At 41.2% G+C, this 24,874-nt stretch overlaps 2 long non-coding RNA genes across 3 annotated transcripts in view; both read right to left on the bottom strand.

The window, feature by feature from the left end:
• The window catches only part of LOC140910740 (uncharacterized), a 227,340-nt gene that overhangs the window by 13,972 nt on the left and 188,494 nt on the right, over positions 1-24,874 (bottom strand). The gene's annotated exons all lie outside the window — the stretch shown is intronic.
• Positions 10,318-24,874, bottom strand: part of LOC140910737 (uncharacterized) — a 53,182-nt gene continuing 38,625 nt past the window's right edge. The window contains exons 3-4 of the long non-coding RNA XR_012158708.2: positions 14,795-15,277; positions 10,318-11,193 (exon numbers count right to left, since the gene is read on the bottom strand). This is a non-coding gene — a long non-coding RNA (uncharacterized LOC140910737). The remainder of the gene's footprint in view (positions 11,194-14,794; positions 15,278-24,874) is intronic.

Raw genomic sequence — 24,874 nt, 5'->3', positions numbered from 1 at the left:
ATTGAAAAATCCACTACTGGGTATTTGTGTGCAATTACAACAGAGGAATTTTCAAACTCTCTGGTAATATACACACCATGCCCTTGAGACTGAAATCTGGCCTTTCAGCACAGGTGCTTTTTACAAATATTGGCAATTATTTTATTGGTCTTAAACTCTGCTGCAGACTCTCCAGTCCCAGTAATATATAAAATATACTATCCATGACTGAATGCAAGGGAATATTTGCTCTAGAGAGATTCAGAAGGGAGTAAGGTCTGCAAAGGTAACATTCTTGTACACCAAGGTTGATGGCAAAACTTAGCTGTGGAATTGATGAGCTGGTAAAAACAAAGGGATGGTGAGGAAATTCTCATGGCTCAGGAGCAGGGTAGCAGAGGGAAAAGGTAGGGGAAACTGAAGTTTCTCTCACTGTCATTCCTTCAGGCTACAATAGTCAAAATCTTTAAACAACACATAATCAGTGGTACAGGAAAAGAAAGTGAAAACCTTCTCAAACTGGAACTAGAGGGAATGAACTACAGAAGCTGAAGGTAATTATTCAATTCGTCTGGAATAGCACTATTACTCTAGTAGCAACAGTGTGTAATCTTTAGTGTCATGAGCTAGAGGGCAATGAAGACTTTTCCTGACTAGTATCTATTCTGATGTCCATATCTAGGGTATATCTACACTGCAGCCCAGGTAGAGAGGCTTGTGCTAGCTCTGTTTGAGCTAACTCACTAAAATAGCAACATAGACATTGCAGCAGGAGCAGCAGGCTTGGATTCAGGTGGCTAGCTGGAGCCACCCCCCCCCCCCCCCGCCACAACAGCCATACTTCTATTTTAAGCATGCTTGCTTGAGCACAGTGAGCATGAGCCTGTCTACCTGTGCTTACTTTCTGTGCTCAGTGGGCTTGATCAAGCTGCTGTGGCTACTTCTGTTTCCTTTCCTCCTTCCACAATGCTAAGAGTCACTCTAGAGGAGAAGTAAGATATTCAGTCATCTCCACCTTCCTCTAGTTCCAAAGGGTAACATTTTCCAAAGCACTTTGATTTCTAAGGCACTTATGCCCACTGAAAGTCAGGGTGCTTTTGAAAATTTTATCCAAAGTTCCATATTCCTGATGATTAATTCCAGGGGGAAAACCAAATTGAGCAAAGAATAGGACTGTTGCCAAGTAAGGGGACCAAGATACATCAGCCCCACTAAGATTTAAAATCTACACAGAAAGACACAACCTTATGTGAAATGTGCTCTAAGTATAGCAGAACTGTATGGGATGAAAAAGGTACATGCCTGGTATGGGCAGCTGGTATGGGCAGTAGAATAATGGCACTTCAAGAATGCCACTCCCACACACAGAGTTGGGGTGACTTTTGCAGAGAAGGCATAACTCATACAAATAACACAACCAACTACATAAAAAACTAAACCATAAGTACACAGCACCTTTCTCCTCAGTATCTTAAAGCAATTTACATATATACTAATGTCCACTATGATGGTGTTGGGTGCTATGGAAAAACTCAAGATACACTCGATAGATAATAAACTAACCCTCAAAGCTTTCCAGTGAGCTATATAGGAGCATGACTCACTTTGGAAATACTAAAACAGGCACGGAAATGTTAAGTGACTCGCCCAAAGCAAGACAGTGTCAAAGCCAGGAATAGAACACAAATACCATAAAGCCTATAAAACAGTTGACAATGGCGAGGCAACTGGCATGCTGTGACCTCTGCTGATTACACTGATAATCATCTTACTGTCACCTTGTGCTTCTCTCTTCTGGTTGCATCCACCTGCTGTCTCTCATCTGATCCTTACACTGCAAGCTCTTTGGGGCAGGGACCGTCTTTTCATTATATTTGTACATTGCCTAGCATAGTGGGGACCTCTAAGCACCAGCTGGAGCCTTGAGGTGCTACCACAATAAAAAGCCCGAACCTAGACCACACTTCTCCTCTATAGACAGAAGGGCCCAGATCTTCTAAGATATTTAGGTACCTAGGGCCAGATCTACAAAGATGCTTTGGCACCTAGATGCCTAAATCCCAGTTTTGGACTCCAGTGTGATCCACAAAACTCTTGCATCAACCTGCAGACACCTAAACTCTGTGACCAAATTTCGGCTCTAAAAGTTGCCTAGGTGCCTAAGTTTCTACATCTGGGTATGTGCTCTGCTGCCTCATTCTAGGCAATCAGACAACTGTCTCCCACCTACGCCCTAGCAAGTGATCCACAAACTGGGGGGAAATAGGTGTTCAGCCACTTATCTTACCTGTGGGGCCTATGCTGTAGGCGGTGCCTACATATCAAAATGTGGCTGTTGGCAGTGGTGCCCTTGCCCACCTTCTAACTTTCAGACCAGTAGTTACAGCACTCATCTGGCACATAGGAGACACAAGTTCAATTCTCTCCCTCTGTCTGATGGGGGGAGAAGATTTGAACAGAGATCTCCTACCTCTGGGGAGAGTGCTCCAGCCACTGAGCTATGGGGTAGTCTGGTGTGGGCCTCCCTCAGTCTTTCCTGTTGAAGCTGTTCCACTTTGGATTAAATAATTAAAGAGTCATTAGGCCAGAGAGATAGAGTGTGAGAATGAGTCTACAGTCTGGGGGCTAGGGGATACACTGGGAGGCCCAGGGTGCAGTGCCTGCTGGAAGGCACGTAAACCAGGCTTTGTGGATCGCAGTGTTGTTCTTGTGATTTTCAGTGTCACAATGCCTAAGTCCCTATGTGGATCCATGCCCTAAAGCCCATTGATTTCAATGGGAGCGAGGTGCCTAAATACCTTTTGGGGATCATTCTCATTTAAGGGCCATTCTCATCAAAATCTTCATTGTTACCAGTATATTTTACATACTTAGTTATTTTCAATAACAACATGTCAGTATGGTCAAAATCTTGTCCTTATTTTGAGGCACTGTAAGACTCTTAAGCTAGTGGAGGTCCATCTGCACTCATTTGAAAAAAGGAAGGGAGAACATTTTTAGTATCCTCTTCATGTGCCCATATGGCACTTTGTACCTCAAAACAGCACCCTCAAACTCCTATATTCACCATGTCATATAAATATGATATATTTCATACAAAGCATGCCATGTAAGATATCATATGAAAGGTAATGGTCTGCTGAAGCCCATTGTTCTGTTGAAATATGTATATCATTAGTATGTATGAAGTTATGAGATTTTGCTCTTTGGTTGTTACTGAAATATGTTGTATATTGTAAGTATGTTGTAAGTTTGAGAGTCTCTAATGCTAGTTCTCCTGTGAAAACAACATGGCTTATCACCAGCCATTGACTAGCTGGAGAAGAGTAAACAAGGGATTTACAATTCAAGGACAATTGTGCAAGCACCGCACCATGGGACTGCTCAACTCTGTGACTTTATTGCACAAGACCACACCAGCCACTCTGTGGCTCAGCAAGGCTCACCAGTCAGGCCTGGACTAGAGTCTTCCAGACACATGGACTGAGGATATAAAACAGGGGACAGTGGAATCATGCTTTGGCCTTTCTTCTCCCCCACCTATGCTGGAAGCAACAAGAATGCTGGGAAGACAAAGACGTCAATTGAGGAGACTGGTCCGAGGCTTAAAAGAGGAACCCTGTCTATTAAGAACTGTAACTTCCAGTGGAGTGAGAAAACTGCTTGATCTAAATACTGCCTAGTATAATAAGGTTTAAGATTTAGCCTGTGTGCTTACCTTTTACTATCTCTAACCTTTTGTGCTTGCTACTTATAATCACTTAAAATCTATCTTACTGTAGTTAATAAATCTGTTTTATATTTTACCTAAAACAGTGTATTTTGGTTGAAGTTCTTGGGAAATCTCAGCTCAGTTTACAAAGACTTGTGTATGTCCTCTCCACATTGAGGGAGGAGCGGACTGGGTAATAAACTTACACTGGTCAGGCCTCTGGGGTACAAGGCTGGGGGCTTGAGAGATTTACTGGTGCCTTTCTTGGTTTGATTTGTAAGTGGCTCTGGAAGCATTCATGCAGTCTAGCTGACTGTGTGGCTCCACATATGCTGAGTGATATCAGCGCCTAGAGGGGTTTGCTGCTTGTCACTAGCAAAGCATTGTGAGAGACAGCACAGGGTGTAGAGTTAAGGGGACACAGCGGTATCCCACTTCCAGGTGATACCCTGGGGATCCCATCATATGCCACCAATATTTCTTCAAGCATGAAAGATCTTCCTTACTGATTTTGATGTTTCTTGCTATAGAATATCCCTACTAATGCCAGTATAAACAACTTAGGTTATGGGGACCCACTGCGGTGTCTAGAAAACTGTTTCAGAATGGCATCTGCGCTTGAAAACTGCATTGAATGAATATATTATGCTAACATATGCTAAAACTTAAAACTGCCAGTGCTGCAAAGAAAATTATCTGCAGGCTCTTCTCTCATTTAGAGGATCAAAAGGGATGAGATTTCAGTCTAATAAAATGTTGTGCTTGCAGCTGGACTGGGTGAGAATATCAAGATACATTAGGTAAAACTGACATTAAAAGTGCAACATAACAGATGGACGCAAAAGTGAATTTTTATCAAGATGGTCCATTAGTGTTCTGCAGCCAGACAGAGAAAAACAATGACCTGGAACAAATCAAGAAGAATGGTGCTTGACTTACGCTTCCTCCTTGCAAAGTGTGACCCATATTCATAGTCTTTAATTAGAAATGAATTTTGCTTATGGCTGATGGGCTAATTTCTCTCTACTTTTCTAAATCACCAATCTCCCAGGTTACATTACAAATGAGCAGAGGAAAAATGGATCAGTCCTTTCACCAGTGACAAAGCAGGTTTCCTTTGAAGCAGAGAAATCAATCAGCGAGTCACTTAGTGCTGCCTAGTTACATAATCTATGATTAACCTCAAACAACCTTGGGTAACTTTTAGCATCAATATTTAAAATAAGCCTAGCACAAACCACATTTTTAGCTTCAAATCCTGCACTTCCAGAATGGAAGGTTCTGATCTGCCCCATAAGTAACCTCAGAGGGAAATAAGAGAACTCAAAACAGTGGGCCTTTTGCAAAGTTTGAATGCACTTGATCTGAGAAGTTTATGTACATGTGTTTGTTGGTGGAAGAGCTGTGTAGTTGTCTGTCTGTAGGCATTTTGCTGCTCTATTACTAATAGTACAAAGCTACTGCACAGACAAGGGGGCAATCTAGTGGTCTGAGCACACAGGATTGGGAACTACGTACCCCTGAGCCACAATCCTAGTTCTGTTCTTGTGGCAAAAAGAGCATGTCATTATGTAAATTAAGGATTATATCATTAATCCACATGAACAAGAGGGCAGAATAGAAAGTTGCACAGAAAACCTTAATTCTGGCACTTCCTAGCTTTTGAATGCCTTACTTGTCAACCTTAATAGTCTTTTAATGTACTTTTGTATGAAAGCATATATGTGATCTGAATACTTTAGTGGCTCCTATAGTTATAACAGCCCAAGCCAAAACTCCAGACCTGGCCATCCCCAAGACCTGAATTTTGGAGTATCTGCCATTTGGGCTGGGTTTAAATTTAGTTACTTTAACTCATCTCTAACACAGACACTGTATTTTTTAAATTATGCATTAATTTTAGAATTGTTTACTGAAGCTGGCTGAATAATACATGCAAATAGCTTATTTGATCTTTTTTCTCTAAGTTATTCAATACATTAGTCAAATATTTCTAATCAACCAGCAGTGTAGGTGGCTGAATATTATTAATCAAATATTCAAACTTGCACTGTCCGTCAGTGAATAATTTACTCAGAAATAACAACACTATCATTAGCCAGCTCTACTTCATGCCACAAAAGAAGAAAATCTACAAGTCTTAGGCACTTATATGGCCAGCATGACTACAGTATCCAATCACCTCACAACCTTCCATGTTTTGGGGTAGGGAAGTATTACTATCCCCATTTTACACATGGGAAACTTGACCTAGGTCACAAAGGAAGCCTGTATCAGAGCAGGAAATTGATCCAGGTTTCCCAACTCCTAAGTTAGCGCCCTAACCAATGGATCATCCTTCCTCTCAAAGTGGGATGGAAAGCGTGCTCACCAAAGTCTGGAGTGGCAAGCTCTGCAAAGGGGAAATTAATTGATTTAAAAGCTCCCTGAGGGAAGGTCTTGCCATACCAAACATGTCAGTAGGAGCGTTTTTGAATGAAGAGGAAGGTAATATGTACAGGCAGAGCCTCTGAAAAGCCACAGAAGTAACTGCAAGAGTCCACTGATTTATATTTCCAGAATCAGGGAATCAGGGAACTTTGCAACCATGTCTCTAAAATATTTGTATTAATAGTTAACGTGTAGGGGTCTATCATACTATATCTTCCTTCCCTTAGTTATATGCACATGCCCATTGTAAATGCCAGTTCCTGAATCCAGCTTCTGGGTATGAGATTGTGTTTCCTCATGAAAGAAGACTGGGAGGCAGAGGTAGTTTTCATCCACTATTGGCTATTCATATCCATTTGCCTTAAACTTCTCCCATAGGAGATTTTACTGTGGATGGTACTGGGTGTAAGAAGGCAAGGAGTGGGAAGCAACTCACGCAGTGAGGAAAGGTCATTGGAGAAGCAGGGATGTCCTAGCTTGCTCCTTTGTCTGGCTTTTGTACAATTTCATCCTCATTTTGAGTGCCTATTCCATAGTACATTTCCACCCCAATTTGTTTATGATTGGGGAGACACTGAACTGAGAAACTGCCAAAAGTGCTATGCACGAAGGCAGTGGAATAAGAGGCATAGAGACACCAGAAATTCATTTCCCATTAAAACAGCAAAGTCTGCGGAAATGGCTGGGGCACAGCTTTCTGTTTGCCCTACTTATGGGTGTTTGTACAGTACCTGTAGGTAGTCAGGTAAGTTTTGTCATGTCTAATCAACAGTACCACAAGAGAACAACTGACAGAGCAAATTCAGAGTGCCTGATTCTCCTGTCTTTTACACCACTGTAAATCAAAAGCAACTCTCTATTAGCCAATGGAATAACACCATGTCACTGATATGAGAAGACACTCAGCTCCAGGAAGACTTAATAGTACATGTATGTTACTTAGGGCTTGTCTACATTACCTGCTGGATCGACGGGCAGCAATCGATCCAGTGAGGGTCGATTTATTGCATCTAGTCTAGACACGATAAATCGACCACCGTGCGCTCTGCTGTTGACTCATGTACTCCACCAGGGCTCAAGGCGCAGGCAGAGTTGATGGGACAGCGTCAGCTTTCAACTTACCGCAGTGAAGACACCATGGTGAGTAGATCTAAGTATGTCGACGTCAGCTACATTATTCACATAGTTGAAGTTGCATAACTTAGATTGATTCCCCCCGCACCAGTGTAGACCAGACCTCAGTTAAGAATGATAAACTCAGTATAATTCATCTATTTTACATGGCTTCTCCACCTTGCCTATCAACTAACGGACTAACCCTGGCATTCTATCTAATTGCTCTATCCCCTGGTCATTATGATAGCATTAACTCTGGGCCAATACAACCATCCAGTTACCACTATTAAAGAGATGATGACAGATGAAAACCAGGAGGCAAAGGACTAAAGAGAAAATAAAAGAATAGGTATTGAAGAGCATTCTGGTGACCAGGACATTTTGGTATAATACAAGTTAAAGAAATATTGACTCTGGTTGGCTGACACTGCATAGAATCTGGGTGCCGATTCTATGCAGTGTTTAATCGTGTAGCCTGAATGTGGTTCCCTTGAAATTTAATTTCATGGTAATGTTTATTGCTAGAGATGTACCAGTTGTATCAGAAACCCAAACACTGGTGAACAGAGCTAGATTGCAAAAAGCTTTTGAACTTGCTATTTGCCCAGGAGGGATAAAATGGAAACCTGAAAGTTGCCAATATTTATGATTTGGGAAGACCAGTTGAAAATGGTGATTTTGTGAACCCAGAACAAAAACAGGCCATTTAAGGGGGTGGTTTTGTTTTTTTTGTTTGTTTGTTTGTTTTTCCCCTTCCATATTTCTCTTCATTTTAATTAAGCCCTCTCTGGACTCATGCTGTTGGAGAGTTTTCAAAGAAACAGAACTTTCGTGCCAGGTTCTCTCCGCCCCCCCCCCCCAACTTGAAACGTGTCTGACTGGGAGTTTACATCAAATAAAAACCTAAATACAGCTACGCTACTAGCATTCTGAATACTGTAGAAAGGAAAAACATCTATTTAAACACTGCAGTCAAATTCCCTGGAATTCTGCTATACAGTTTGCTTTTTATATTAATGGTTTTCTTAATTGGATGGGAGCTGCAGGATCGCCACATATGGGCTGGACACTATTAGAAATATCAGTACAAATAGAAAAAACATTGAGCTAGTTTCAGCCTTGATTAAAACCTTGTGTAACCTTAATGTACATTTAAAGATACAATGCACTTGATTTCTTGAAGATTCCCTGTCAACACGAGAAAGATATCACTGCTGTAAAGAAAAAAAAATATTTATTTACTCCAAGTACAATGCAACTTCAGGTCCCAATCCTGCAAATATCTGTCTGTGAGTATTGTATGCAAATGAGTAGTAGTCTCGTTAAACTGAATGAGTGTTTGCAGGATTGGAGCCTTATTTTGATGACCGTCACTGTCAAAACATTACAGAATTAAAATAAATGAGATCCAGTTGGATGTATATTCCGATATCAAACTTTCATTATGCAATTCTTAAAACTATCCTTTTACCAACTACTCTTTTTGAAAATATACATTCACATAAGCTTTCCTGGTACAACAGTGCTCCATTAGAAAAATCAAGAAGAAGTAGGACAATGGAACCGACTGCCTAAGGAGGTTGTGGAAGCTGCTTAACTGGAGGTTTTCGAAAGGAAGCTGGATAGCCATCTGTCTTGGATGGTTTAACCATAATAAATCCTGCAACTTGGCAGGGGATAGACTAAATGACTTTTGAGGTCCCTTCTAACCCTATGATTCTATAAGCATACATATCAGGATAAATTCTACTCTGACTCTTATTCCATAGCAACCCCATTGAATTCAACTGGAACCTTGTGTACCTATGAAAATGGAATTTGGCCCTTAAGTATTTCCAGGTTTATAACACTTTGAGATCCAAGGATGATCAAACAACCTTACACAGGTGAGCATGCATCTACATCATTTACATGCATGCATCTACATCAAGATAAAGTAACTTGTCCAAAGTCACACAGTGCATCAATGGCAGAGCCAAGAATAAAACCCAAGTCACCAGATTCCCATTCCTGTGCAGTGTGAATGGGACTACAATAGTTTCCCCAATGTACTTCTCAAATGCATAAATGTGAACCATGATCACAAGCCTCATAATTTCTAAAAGTCTGGGGCAAAAAAATGGCAGGTGGACCAAGAAATTAGAAATGGAGCTATCTGGTTTTGATTCCATCTTGGAAAAAGAATGTTGGTGGATTTATGTCAAAGGCTAAAACAAAGCTATCTTCAGACAAAAACACTTCATATTTTAATCTTAAATCCCTGTTTTGCATAATATTTCTTAGTGTTTCCAACTATAGAATATCATCATCACAGTATGCTATGGAGTACCTTTACTATACCAAGAATAAAGGAGATCAAATTTTGTTTGTTGTCAGCTACCGTTTAAAGTGAATACACTGATGTAAATTCTGTAAGGGTTAAATACTGGTCCTATTGATGTCTAAAGGAATTTTGCCTCTGATTTTAATGAGACTTGGTTTGGGCCTTTAGGAAAGCACTTAAGCATGTGCTTGGGTCCATTCCTCTTCAGCAACACCTCTAAGCATGTGCCCAAGCCCTACTGAAGGCACAAATGCTTTCCTGAATGCTTAATTCAAATGGTAATGAATAGATCTGCAATCTGAAAATAAGATATTTCCCAGATTGTAGAGTTTACAAGAGCTACCCAGTAATTCACTGTTTGCTGCAGCACATAAGCAATAACTGAAACATACAAAGTTCAGAATACTTCTTCCTATTACCATGGATTGAATGGCATTTGCTTAAGTGCTTTTGTCTGAGAGAACATGACAGAATGTTTGAAATTATCAAATGTATTGTATATCTTGTATTTCTTTACTACACATTTTTACCTTCACTGCTGAATGCAGTACATGCAAGAAAGAGTTAAAAGTAAAAAAAATATAATTTTAATATTAGAACCAACTTTAGAAAACCAGAATATTGTTGAATCTGGTTGAATCTGTAATGTCAAACAACTTATTTGATGTTAGCTGCTATTTCTACTAATTGTCCATGAAGTTCACAATTTTTACCAAGTATTCATTATTCAAAAAAGTGTTCAAAAAATAGGCTTGTGAAAAAAACTCCAGCATACAGGTCATTCACAAATAAAGGCATTTGCTATTCAGAATTTACTGTCTGAGCTGTATGACTGATTACTTAAGTTACATGGTATTGTTCCTGTTCCCTGATTGGCTGGCCTCATCTTTATAAACTACAACTGCTTTTGCAATAAAGCAATTGTTTTCTCATTAATTGACTTCTGTTTCTTGATTAAACACACTCCCCTGCAGACCTGAAATTCACTTCCGACTCATGAGAAATTTTGGTCACTCTATTCTCTAGCAAAAGAGAACAAAAAAGATGTGAAAATAACTGATTCAAAATGCAATTCAGAATTCACAAACATTCCTGCAAACACATTTTTCCTCTTTTCACCCAGCTCTAACTTTTAATTTTGGTAACGTGTATTAATGCCTTATGTTAGTAAAGAGATTTCCAGTCAGTAATGATCAGACACTCATATTAGACCAAAATAATTCCTTTCACTTTTCTCGATAGGTTGCGAGTGCTTCATAATCAAATGTGTTCATTTTAGACTGGTCAGGAATATTTTTCAAGTGGGTAAAAGCAAAGCTGAGCAAGAAGAGATGAACAAACAGTTTGAATTTCTTGTAAAATGTCCTGCTAATGGTAGTTGATTCTCATTGTTCCTATTTTAAATGATTTCCACGAGAGTTCATGATTGTAAGACGTTATGGGACCACGTAATTGAGAAAGAAGAGTCAATTCTTAAGATAGAGCACTGATAATTTTACATCAAACCTAATTGAGATGAATGATGTGCATGAGTCAGTCTTGGAAGACTTGTTCCATTTCACGAAGAATGTTCCTCTTTTAGTTGTCTGCAGCAGAATCAAAAGGGAAGCTCGGCCACTTGCCGAATCAGGCCCTATATTCATTAATGAAATAAAGAGCGCAAGGAAGTTATTAGTGACTAGGGCTGGGTGAACATTCAATTTTAAAACCAGCAGGAAGCTCTCCCCATGTCCCCCTCTCTTCCCAGATACTATAAGGGCCATTAAAAAGGAACCAGATCCAAACATTATAGTTTGTCAGTGAAATACCCTGAAAGTAACAAAATCATAAACACCTTCCATTCTTGTGGTACTTCCACGACTCTCATTGCAGTCTGCCAGCAGGAAGAACAGCAAGAGTAACCAAGGAATGAAAGAGTAAGCAGAGGTGAGATGGTAAGGAATGCAGAGAAGATAAGAATATTGGGTGGAGCAGGGAAGAGAAATTATAGGGACAACAGGACAAACCATGCAGAAAAATGCTATAGCACTCCCCAAACAAACACAATGGGGTACAAGGCTTTATTTTTCTTCTTTAGGGTATGAATAACTCATTTAAATAATTGAGTTACTTATATCCTACAGGGTGAGATCTCTTCCCCCCCCCATAAAGATCTCTTTCCCCCCCCTATAAAACAAATGCAATTCATCTAACTGGCTAGAATAGGAAACTAAGAAAAGGAGGTCTAAAGAAATGAAGGCCTAGAAATGGAGGAACTTGCAAAAAGCAAAACAAGAAAATAGTAAAATGTGGAGCAGAGAGACAGGGCCAGTCCCTGCCTCATTCCTTTCAGGCATAACTGTGTGCACACACTAAAATCTGATTTCTGTAATTACTTCTGCATGCTGGGGACTCCGCTATTGCTCTTGATTTTTACATGGAAGGTGCTCAGATACTATGGTGTCGGATGGCAGCATAAAGCCTAAAATAGGATGTATGAACAATCAATGAAAAGCAAGCCCTAAATGGATGTAAGCATGGCCAAAGTGAATTCATTTAAAAATGCAAATGAATACTCAGTATTTGCCCAGCTCTTACAATAAAATAATTAGCCTGTAGTCATCAAAATCCATGCAGCATCTATTAAATGGATTAAAACTTATTTACATGCTTTGTGAATAACATGTACCTCTTTGTAAAAAATAGTTCCAAAACAATCTAGAAAGCAAAGTATGCCAGATTGATGCCAGATTTATCTCCACTGACTTCAGTGGAATTACACTAAGAATGAACCTGGCCCAAGAGGTCTTTTACAATCACTTTAAATGATTCATTGTACCAGGGTCATTATTTTCTCATGATACTTAATTTCCCTCCTACTCCCAGGCACTGAAGTGAACAGCAACTTGTGGTGAACAAAGAAATTACTATTTCTGGCTATTATATGGAGTTCCTCAGCCACAATGGCCACTCTCCAGCTATCAATCTGCATGCTTCAATCATCCAGTTTTCTCCCTGTAACCTCGGCATTTCCTTTTGTCATTAAGAGATTTGCAGTATCTATTCCATATCTAACTGATCGCCACAATTTTCCAGTGTTCAGATTCCAAACCAACCATTACTGTGCTGTTACCCCCATACCCAATAGCTTGGTTGTCAGGGCACCCACCTAGGATGTGGGAGACCCAGGTTCAAATCGTTGCTTTGGAGCAGTAATTTGAACCTAGATCTTCCTCATCCAGTGTGAGTTCCCTAATAGCAGACTATAGAATATTCGGGGATGGGGGCGTTCTCCCTCAATCTCTCCTCCTTTAGAAGCTGTTCCACTTTGTACAATTATTCACTGGAGCAGGGAATAAAACCCAACTGTCACCCCTCCTAGCTTGGTGGTTAGGGTGTTCACTGGCAGAGAAGAGACCCAGGTCAACTGCCTGCTCCAGAGTAGGGATTTTAACCTGGGTCTTCCACATCCCAGACACGTGCCCTAGCCAATGGGATTTTTGGTATAAGGAGTGGAGAGGCATGACCTCTGATTTTGTGAATAGTGAATAAATCCCCTTGTGACTCTAGTTGCACATATCAAAACATTTCGTTTTGACATTTCCCAAAAAATTCTTTGATTCAACTACAACAATTCTCCAAAATGATGCTAATTAGATAAATGTTTCAGTGTATCCAAATTTGCATTTTTCAGCAAAATGTTTTGTCCAAAAAATTTCACCGAGCTCTAGTTATAACGGTATAATCTAGCCCACCTAGTAGAGAGTTATAGCAGTCTATATCATAGGCTGGCTAACACAGTTGTAGGGGGAAAAATAAAATTCCCTGCCCACACTGAGTACTTAAACTCTGGAACAGCTTTATTGGTGCTGTTAACAATAACAGTCTTCAAACATATTTACAGTTACCATGGTTCTGCCCCCAGTGTGGACACAGTCTCACTGTGATAGGCTTTGGCTCTTGCTAAATGTATTATCCCACCTGACATACCAATTGGAATGTTTTTCAAATATAAATAGCAGTTCACTGATGGCAAGCCAAATGGCAAGCAAGAGAGAATCAAATGCAGCTTCTTGAGTGACGGTAATCAAATATTTCATGACAGTAATACGAATATTAAAGATCCATCCATTAAATGTCAGTATTTCCCAAGACTTGCAGTATATTCTGGATCTCAAAAAAAAGCAAATTCAGCATTTTACCAGCCTGAAATAGCTTGCACTACATAACAACCGTAAACGGTTTATTTTACATCCCTATCAATAGAGCTGACTGAACAGCTTGCTGACAATTTTGCATCAGTGGATTTACAGCTGCAGCTATTAATACTAAATTCCAGCTATCACGTGTGATTGCAAAAGCCTTATCCATGTAAAAACATGAAATTTAGGCTGTTACATAGTAATTTACTCCCATGATATATATATTATCCACATGGTAAGACACCCTAGACTTTTCTAGGCAAGAAACATTTCTAGGCAGTTACTTATTAATTTATAATAGGGGGAGCTGAAAGCAATCTCTGTATTTAGGTTGCTTAACATGTTCCATTATTAAAGGATTATTGTGACCTTTTCTTTGAGAAGCTCTCTCACCTCCATTGTTTGTAGCAAGCCCTTGATACTTGGCAGGGGGAACACCCTGAGGCTACAGAAGTGCCTTTTTTCCCTATCCCATTAAATTCTGTTAATCTTTTGCTGGTATTTAACTATTAAAAATCACCATTTTTTCCCTCTGGCTTGCATTTCTCAGGAAAATTCTGGTAGCACCTCAAAATAATAACTGAAGACACGAACATTATACGGCTGGGGTCACATTTCCAACAAGCAGCAGCAGCAGCAGCAAATAATATACTGAGAATGTCTAGGAGCTGCCATGTTGTGTAATCTTGTGGATACCTGATGCAAGGTGCTCAGGTGCTGTAAGCATTGGCCATCAATGTACATTTCTAAAGAGAAAATAATGAATACAACAGCTTTTATCAATAGAATATTAATGTGCATAGGGGCTGGAACTGCAGGTGCTAGGGGTGCTGCTGCAACCCTTGGCTTGAAAAGATTTCCATTATATACAGGGTGTACAGTTTGGTTCAATGGCTCTCAGCACCTTCGCTATAAAAACTGTTTGAGCACCTCTGTGTGCAGACATGTAAACTCACATAATTCTGAGGGGAAGAGGAACTTTAAACACTTGCAGCCCAATGCATGAGCTGTGGAAATGAGATTGTCTCACGAAAAATAAGGAAGAATACTCACTAAAATTCAGCTGGGCCAAATGTATTGATTATTTCAGCCAGAAAAAGAAGCAAATTGCCCGTTGCTTAAATGGCCATTTTTGGGTGGCTGTTGCATGTCTGTCATATTTAAAGGGCCAGCACCAAAAACGCATATGAGGAAAGAGTTTCTATAACAGCACAACTGTATACTGAAGAGAGTCAATGGGGATGCACAGCTGTCACCGAATAAGGTTCTCTTGAGTAGGGTTTCTTTGGTATTGTCTGCAACACTTTTCACCATAAGTAGTAGACAGGGCACTGAACAGGGAGCCAGGAGAACTGGTTTCTATTCCTGGTTCTCTCACAGACTTGCTGTGTGACCTTGGATAATTCACTTCACCTCTCTGCCTCCGGTTCTCTTCCCACTCTTTGTCTGTAGATTGTAAACTCTTTGTGAGGGACTCTCTCATTATGTGTTTGCACAACACTCAGCACAATGGAGCCCCAATCTTGGCTGAGGTTTCTGTAATACAAATAAATAAATAAATAAATAACAAACAATATGAAGATCCTGTTAATATGTGTCCTTCCTATTAAGATAATTAACTTACTGCTTTAGAGTGCATTGTAAGCTACCCGTGTGAACCGGGCCAGTGAAAGGATGTTTTGTGCCCTAGGCGAAACTTCCACCTTGCACCCACCCTCCGCCCTGAGGCGCCCACCCTGCGGCGGCTCCCCGCCACCGCCCCTCCACCCTGAAGCACCCCCCCTACAGCAGCTCCCCACCCCCTGAGGCTTCCTGCCACCCTCTCTCCCCTCGGGGAGCCGTGCGGCAACTCCCCTCCCCAGCTCACCTCTGCTCCGCCCCCTCCCCGAGCATGCTGCCGACGCCGCTGCTTCTCCCGCCTCCCAGGCTTGCAGCACCAATCAACTGTTTGGCACGCAAGACTGGGAGGAAGAGAAGGAGAGCGAGGCGGCGTGCTCAGAGGAGGAGGCAGAGCAAAGGTGAGCTGGGGCGGGGAGCAGCTCCCCTGTGCGCCACCCCTGCCCCATTACTTGCTGCAGGCGGCCCTCCCGGTGGTCCTCTGCCCCAGCTCACCTCCACTCCACCGCCTCCCCGGAGCACGCTTTTGGCCGCCCCCAACCACTTGGCGCCCTAGGTGACTGCCTAGTTCGCCTAGTGGTTGCACTGGCCCTGCGTGTGAAAAGCCTTGTGTAAAACCAAAACATCTTAAACAGGGGAAGGCTTGTTGGTAATCCATAACTTGAGATCCTACAGAGGAACTGAAGCCTTTCTAAAGTATGGTTGCAAATAACTGATTGCTGCTTATAAGTTACCTAATAGTTAAAACTGACTTCCACATACTTATTAAACACAGGGTTTATAGAAATAATTGAGTTAAGTTAATGTTCATCTTTTTCCACCATTTATCAGAGTACATTATTTAGGATATTGCTTTATTTCCCTTTTCTCAGGAACTTTCTTGTTTTTCCTGAAGTACTAAGTAACCTGAGACCAAGAGTGATAGGTTTATATTTGTTCCTCCTTTGTGTCAGTCTCATATTCTCATTAGCTTTGTGTTACCTACGCCATGACAACAGGCCTCTAATTTCTCTGCTTTTCTCTTTTCCGGCAATGAATTAACTATGATGATGGGGACCATAGCAACGGAAGCAAAAACTTCATTAAGCAAGAATTTTCAATGCATGCTGTACAAACAGCATAGGCTTTGCTGAAGCCATGGATTCAATGCATGAACGTTGAGATGTATACTTTATCCTTAACATATAGTGTAACCAGCATGCCACATCACAATTCACGCTGAAGATCCACATTAGGAATGGGAGGACTGGCTTGAGGACGACAACAACAACAACATCTTCTCCTTCTCCTTCTTCTCCCACATTTCTATGTTCTTCCAGCTCCTGACTGGTGCTGGAAACAGAAGTGTCAAAATACCTCCCCAGAGACTTGATATATTTTCATCTCAATAGAAGCTAGGAATACCAAAGACCTCATAAGAAAAAAAAATTAGATCTTGTGAGGTTTCCAGCCCCATATTTGACAGCCAGAATGTCCAGAACTGGTGTAGAAATGCATCAAAACTTTTAGAGCTAACCTGAACAGAATATAAAACCATTGCACCATTCGATATACACACACACACCCATTTGTTACACACACACACACACATTCCCACCTGTGTCACAATTCTAACCATCTGATCTTGCTCCAGTTGAAGTCTCTAATAGTTCTGCCATTGATTGAAAGGGAACAGTACTGGTCTTCAATATCCCAATCCTATACTGCTAAAATCAATGGGAGTTTCGCCCCATTTGGAAGCAGGTTCAGGCCCCAGATGTGCATCTCCCTTGAATATGAAAGTGACTTTTTAAACTTAGATGGGTTTCAGAGTAACAGCCATGTTAGTCTGTATTCGCAAAAAGAAAAGGAGTACTTGTGGTACCTTAGAGACTAACCAATTTATTTGAGCATGAGCTTTCGTGAGCTACAGCTCACTTCATCGGATGCATCTGATGAAGTGAGCTGTAGCTCACGAAAGCTCATGCTCAAATAAATTGGTTAGTCTCTAAGGTGCCACAAGTACTCCTTTTCTTTTTGTAAACTTAGATGGAAGCTTTTAATTACAAATCATCTAATGCAAGTCATCTAATGGATCTGTTATAGTACCAAGCAGAATTCAAGTTACCTTAGCAAAGTAGATGGGAGTTTCTCAGAGGCAGAGATAAATCTGATGGTTTAATGTTATTTGCTTGCAAGATTTTCTTTAACACTAGACTATTTATCACATTTATACAATTTATTGTATATAATTTAAGTATATAACTTATAAGAAACCCCATTGAGTGTTTCCAGACTAAACTATTTAGCTCTTTACAAATGTAATCTCTGCACTGAGGGTTTAGTGTGGAATTTGCACCAGTGTTAATCTCGTAACGTTAATGTTACGGTAAATAAATACAGCCAAGGGGCAGGGAATGTCTGGCTCATGTGCAGATAAACTTGTGGGTGGGGTAGGGTGCAAAAATCCTTCCCCTCTTTTATACTGCATGAGGGCCTGCCAGAATTGCAGTCCCTGCTAGGACCTCTGAGGGAGGTGCACGCCATCCCCAAAGGAACCTGGCGAAGGCAGGGACATGGTCCTAGTCCCCTACCCCCACCCTAATATTGACTAGCACAGAGGCATGTTGGGGAGCCTTGTAAGGCATTGAGCCTTGTTTTCCTCCCATTGGGGCAAGTCACTTCCACAATGCCCCCAATCCCCTGGTTGGGCAAACTGTTTATTCACAGGTCAGTTTGGACCCTTTCTAGTAGCCTTCACTCACATGACTAGTTCAACTGAAGTAAGTGTAGGATCAGAACCTTTCCTTGCACACAGTGAGTCAGTGGCACAAAAGTGAGGCCTGGTAGATCCCAAAGCAGCAGTTCTGCCACTTAAGCTGAAGGAGAATATTCATTATCACTCATTAGTAGTTGTCCTATGTGAAGCTTGTGAGCAAAGGTCTCAGCAACAAACACCTCTTGCTTACAAGGAAGATTAAAATCACCACCACCAAAGTACTTTGCTTTAACCACAAGCCTCTGTTAACAGAAAATTAACACCTGGGGCCACAAACTAATAATGACTGACATCTACTCTGCCACACAGAACGGTACTCACACCTTGTTATTTTAATTAACATAGAAACAAGTATGAAGTAAGATGTGAAACAACAAAGTGACCCTTTGTAAAACTTTCTTTTTGAAAAAAAGTCTTCATTAAAAACCTTTCCATTTCCCCCCAGTAATGCGTAATCACAGAATCAAAGGGGGGAAATGCACAAAAGTTCAAACACAAACTGTAATTAAAACAAACCAACAATAAATCTGTACATAAACCTGAGGCCCTGGCCACTCCCAATCTTAAAAAGACTCCTTGGAATCTACTGCAGAAAGAGGGGTTTTAATCTCAATGTCCTGGACAGCTTTCAGTTGAACTATTATAATCACCATGACTATAATTCATTCTTTGCTCCAGCAGGGTAAGCCAGCTTTCATTTCTTTTCCCCTATTGTTTACATAACTCCATAGATTTTAAGGCTGGAAGGGACGACTGTGATCATCTTGCTAAACACAAGACACAGGACTTCCCTGAATTAATTTCTGAACTAGAGCATCTCTCTTTATTTAATCTTCATTTAAAAATTGCCAGTGATGGAGATTCTACCATGATGTTTGATATATTCTTCCAATGGTCTATTACCCACACTGTTAATAATTTGTACCTAATTTGTAATATGAATGTGCCTAGCTTCAACTTCCAGCAATTGGATCTTGTTATATCTTTGTCTGACAAACTGAAGAGCCTTATGTTATCAATTTCTGTTCCCTATGTAGTTACTTATAGAGACTATGATCAAATCACCCAATAACCTTCTTTTTGATAGACTCAAGAGCACAATTCAGTTTACAACTATGAGGAATGTTTCCCAGTCATTTAATCATTCTCGTGGCTCTTCTCTGAACCCTTTTCAACATATAAACATCCCTCTTGAATTGTAGACACTGGAACTGGACACAGTATGCCAGTTGAGGTAACACCAGTGCCAGATACAGAGGTAATATAATCTTTCTACATCTACTTGACAATTCCCTGTTTATGCATCCAAGGATCACATTGGCCCCTTTGGTCACAGCATTATACTCAGAGCCTGTGTTCAGTTGATTATGCCACATGACTCCTAAGTCCTTTTCGGAGTCATTCCTTCCTTAGAAGTTTTTAAGGTCAGGCTTGACAAAGCCCTGGCTGGGATGATTTAATTGGGTATGGGTCCTGCTTTTGAGCAGGGGGTTGGACTAGATGATCTCCTGAGGTCCCTTCCAACCCTGATATTCTATGATTCTATTCTATGATTCCTAGGATAGCATCCCTTATCCTGTAATTATGGCCTATATTCTTTGTTCCTAGATGTGTGACCTGAAATGTACATTGTTTGCTTCCAGCTTACCACGCAATCCAGATGGCTCAGTATCAATGCCTTGCTCTCTTCATTATTTAGCATTCTCCCAATTTTTGGGTCATCTGCAAACTCTGTGAGTAATCATTTTATGTTTTCTTCCAGGTCATTGATAAAAAACCCACTAAACATAGGCCAAGAATCAATCCCTATGGGATCTTACTAGAAACACATCGCTCAGTAATGATTCTCTATTTACAATTACAGTTTGAGCCCTATAACTTATTCAGATTTTAATTCATTTTATATGTGCAATGTTGATTTTGTATTATTCTAATTTCTTAATAAAAATATTGTCAAATGCCTTACAGAAGTCTAAGTACATTATGTCAATAACATTACTTTTATCAACCAAACTTGTAATCTCATTAAAAAAAAAAAGATATCAACCTAGTTTGATGGTATCTATTTTCTATAAACCCATGTTATTTTAATTATTCTATCCTCTGTTAATTCGTTACTAATAGAGTCCCGTATCAGCTGTTTCATTATTTTTCCCAGGATTAAAGTCAGGCTGGCAGGCCTATACTTTCTCTGGTCATCCCGTTTACCCTCTTTAAATACTGGCACAATATTAGCTTTCTTCCAGTCCTCTGGAAACTCCCTAGTGCTCCCAAACTTATTTTAAAAAATCAACATTAATAAGTCCAGAGGGTTCCTCAGTCAGGTCTTTTAAAACTCGGATAAAAGTCATCCAGATCTACTAATGTATAGATGACTAATTTTAGTAGCTGCTGCTTAGCATCCTCCTGAGTTATTGTTGTAATGGAAAGTATTTCATCATCATCGGATATGACTGCATCATCTGGCTTTTCCCCATATACATAGCAAATATTTATTAAACACTTTTCCCTTTTTCTTCTCTGTTGACAATTCTACCATTTCCATCTATTAATGGACCTATACCTTTTTTAGGGTTCCTTTTGTTCCTCGATATAGTTTAAAAAAACAATACAAAACAAAACAAAACATCTTCCTAATGTCTTTAACTCTTCTGGCTATAGATTTCTCCTTGTGTCCTTTTGTTTCCTTTTTAATTTTAATTAATTTTCTACAATTTCTAGCTTCTAATTTTTAGTCATGGGTATCTACTTCCCCTTGTTATATATTTTATTTTTATTGCTGTTTTCATTCTAAGCCAGACTGGTTTTTTAACCAGTGCAGCCTTCTTTTATCAATTGTGGCATCTAGTAAAATCTTCTTAAACAGTTTCCAGTTATGAGATACATTTTTCTGTGTCTCCCTGCTGATCTGGAGCATACTTATACTTAGCTTTGTGAAACTGGTCCTTTGAAAGCACCAAGGGTGGGATCCACAAAGCTACTCTGGTGCCTAAATCCAGACTTGGGTATCTAAGGGCATATCTACACTTACCTCCAGAGCGATCGATCCAGCAGGGGTCGATTTATTGCATCTAGGGAAGATGCAATAAATTGACCACCGTGCGCTCTCCCGTCGACTCCGACACTCCCCCGGAGCTAGAAGTGCAGGTGGAGTTAATTTGGGAGCATCAGCAGTAGACCTACTGGAGTGAAGACACTGCGGTAAGTAGCTCTAAGTATGTAGATTTCAGCTATGCTATTTTTGTAGCTGAAGTTGTGTAACTTAGACTATCTTAGCTCGCCTCCCCTCTCCCCAGTGTAGACCAGGCCTAAGTCTCAGGCTGAGATGCCTAAGTTCCAGTTTTAGGCTCCACTGTAACCCGAAAAACTCCTGTTGAATGCTGTAGGTGCCTAAACTCACTGCACCTAAGTTTTTGCAGTAAAAGTTCCCTCTGCCTCTATGTTTCTGCCTCTGAGCATGCGCACTGCAGCCTCATGTTAGACGTCCAGATGCCTATCTCCCACCTAAGCTCCAGAGCCATTCACAAACTAGGGATGCTAGACATTCAGCTGCCTAAGTCACATGTGGGGCCTGACAAGGTAGGCAGCCTCTAAGGAAACCTACCAGATTTGGCACCTCCTGAGAGTTCACACAGACTTGCTGTTGGGAGGGGAAGGGAGGAAGTGCTCCTTTATAACCTTTAGCCTAGTGGTTGAGGTACTCAGCTGAGAGGTGACAGATTCCTGTTCAAATCCCTTCTCCTCATCAGGTGTCGGGGGGCTTTGAATCAGTGATCTCCACACCCCAGGTGAGTGTCCTAACCACTAGGCTCAAGGATCTAAGGGAGCGCCTCCTATATTTTAAGCTCTGCATGAATGCCTATCTTCCCCGAGTTTGTGGCTCTCTAAGCAGAAATAGGCACCCACCTCAGGGTGGGGCTTAGCACCACACCTCTTTGGTCACCATTATAGATGGCTCCCTGTCTAGCATGCTGGCTTTGTGGATCACATTGTAAGGTTCCTATCTCTCCCCATTCATCGCATAAGGAACCTATGTGCTTAACTCAGTCTTGGTGGATCACAATATTGTGCCTGTAATTTTCTAGGCATCTAGAGTTAGGCAACACAATGCCCAGCATTGCAGTGCTTAAGTACCTTTGTGGATCTAGGCTCAAGAGGATATATTACTAGGTGAAACTTCTGTCTCCACATAACAAATGTCAAATGCCATCCCGATGTGTAGAAAGAATAGTAAATATGGCAGGCAACCAGCTTGGCTTAACAGTGAAATCCTTGCTGATCTTAAACACAAAAAAGAAGCTTACAAGAAGTGGAAGATTGGACAAATGACCAGGGAAGAGTATAAAAATATTACTCGATCATGCAGGAGTGAAATCAGGAAGGCCAAATCACACCTGGAGTTGCAGCTAGCAAGAGATGTTAAGAGTAACAAGAAGGGTTTCTTCAGGTATGTTGGCAACAAGAAGAAAGCCAAGGAAAGTGTGGGCCCCTTAGTGAATGAGGGAGGCAACCTAGTGACAGAGGATGTGGAAAAAGCTAATGTACTCAATGCTTTTTTTGCCTCTGTCTTCACGAACAAGGTCAGCTCCCAGACTACTGCACTGGGCAGCACAGCATGGGGAGGAGGTGACCAGCCCTCTGTGGAGAAAGAAGTGGTTAGGGACTATTTAGAAAAGCTGGACGAGCACAAGTCCATGGGGCCGGATGTGCTAGCGTCCAAGAGTGCTAAAGGAGTTGGCGGATGTGATTGCCAAGCCATTGGCCATTATCTCTGAAAACTCATGGCGATCGGGGGAGGTCCCGGATGACTGGAAAAGGGCTAATGTAGTGCCCATCTTTAAAAAAGGGAAGAAGTAAGATCCTGGGAACTACAGGCCAGTCAGCCTCACCTCAGTCCCTGGAAAAATCATGGAGCAGGTCCTTAAGGAATCAATTGTGAAGCACTTAGAGGAGAGGAAAGTGATCAGGAACAGTCAGCATGGATTCACCAAGGGCAAGTCATGCCTGACTAATCTAATTGCCTTCTATGATGAGATAACTGGCTCTGTGGATGAGGGGAAAGCGGTGGACGTGTTGTTCCTTGACTTTTGTAAAGCTTTTGACACCGTTTCCCACAGTATTCTTGCCAGCAAGTTAAAGAAGTATGGGCTGGATGAATGGACTATAAGGTGGATAGAAAGCTGGCTAGATCATCGGGCTCAATGGGTAGTGATCAATGGCTCCATGTCTAGTTGGCAGCCGGTATCAAGTGGAGTGCCCCAAGGGTCGGTCCTCGGACCGGTTTTGCTCAAAATCTTCATAAATGATCTGGAGGATGGTGTGGTTTGCACCCTCAGCAAGTTTGCAGATAACACTAAACTGGGAGGAGAGGTAGATACACTGGAGGGTAGGGATAGGATACAGAGGGCCCTAGACAAATTGGAGGATTGGGCCAAAAGAAATCTGATGAGGTTCAACAAGGACAAATGCAGAGTCCTGTACTTTGGACAGAAGAATCCCATGCACCGCTACAGACTAGGGACCGAATGGCTCAGCAGCAGTTCTGCAGAAAAGGACCTAGGGGTTACAGTGGAAGAGAAGCTGGATATGAGTCAACAGTGTGCCCTTGTTGCCAAGACGGCCAATGGCATTTTGGGATGTATATGTAGGGGCATTGCCAGCAGATCGAGGGACGTGATCATTCCCCTTTATTCGATATTGGTGAGGCCTCATCTGGAGTACTGTGTCCAGTTTTGGGCCCCACACTACAAGAAGGATGTGGAAAAATTGGAAAGAGTCCAGCGGAGGGCAACAAAAATGATTAGGGGACTGGAACACATGACTTATGAGGAGAGGCTGAGGGAACTGGGATTGTTTAGTCTGTGGAAGAGAAGAATGAGGGGGGATTTGATAGCTGCTTTCAACTACCTGAAAGGGGGTTCCAAAGAGGATGGATCTAGGCTGTTCTCAGTGGTAGCTGATGACAGAACAAGGAGTAACGGTCTCAAGTTGCAGTGGGGGAGGTTTAGGTTAGATATTAGGAAAAACCTTTTCACTAGGAGGGTGGTGAAACACTGGAATTCGTTACCTAGGGAGGTGGTGGAATCTCCTTCCTTAGAAGTTTTTAAGGTCAGGCTTGACAAAGCCCTGGCTGGGATGATTTAGTTGGGGACTGGTCCTGCTTTGAGCAGGGGGTTGGACTAGATGACCTCCTGAGGTCCCTTCCAATCCTGATATTCTATGATTCTATGATTCTAAGTCATGCTCACTTTTGCTGGAGCAACCACCAATTTAGTTCTGTCTTCTTCAGATGGTTGGAGATATTCAAACTGGATAGTTTTGCAGATTGGGCTGAGCTTCCATTTTCAGGTATATCTTGTATAGCTCCTCTCCCTTGCTAATGGGAGGGATTAACCATTCAAACATTGGGGCTTAGCCCAGATGATCTTCAGAGACACACAGATATGTATCACCTGGGCTCTTCAGGGCCCAAAAGCCCAGCCACATGATCCTCATAGAGAACAAACTTCTGTAGCATTTAATTTCAGAGGTGATTTCATTTCAGTAATGAGTAAAGCAATTCCTCTGTATATAGAAGAGTACTTTTTCTAAAGATGTATGTACATATTTGCATGTGCACAACTGCATGTGCCTAGTCTGTGCACATAAATAATATCTTTGCATATGCACATAGCCACTGGTGTTATGTACATGTGAAAAAAAATTGCACACAACTGCAGTATTTTGCATACACAAATGATTGTGCTCATCTTTGAAGG

The sequence above is a fragment of the Lepidochelys kempii genome, chromosome 4 (genome assembly GCF_965140285.1).
Source record: "Lepidochelys kempii isolate rLepKem1 chromosome 4, rLepKem1.hap1, whole genome shotgun sequence".
In the NCBI taxonomy this organism is placed as follows: Eukaryota; Metazoa; Chordata; order Testudines; family Cheloniidae; genus Lepidochelys; species Lepidochelys kempii.
Note: the sequence above shows the minus strand (reverse complement) of the source record. Positions and strands in the feature narration are given on the sequence as shown.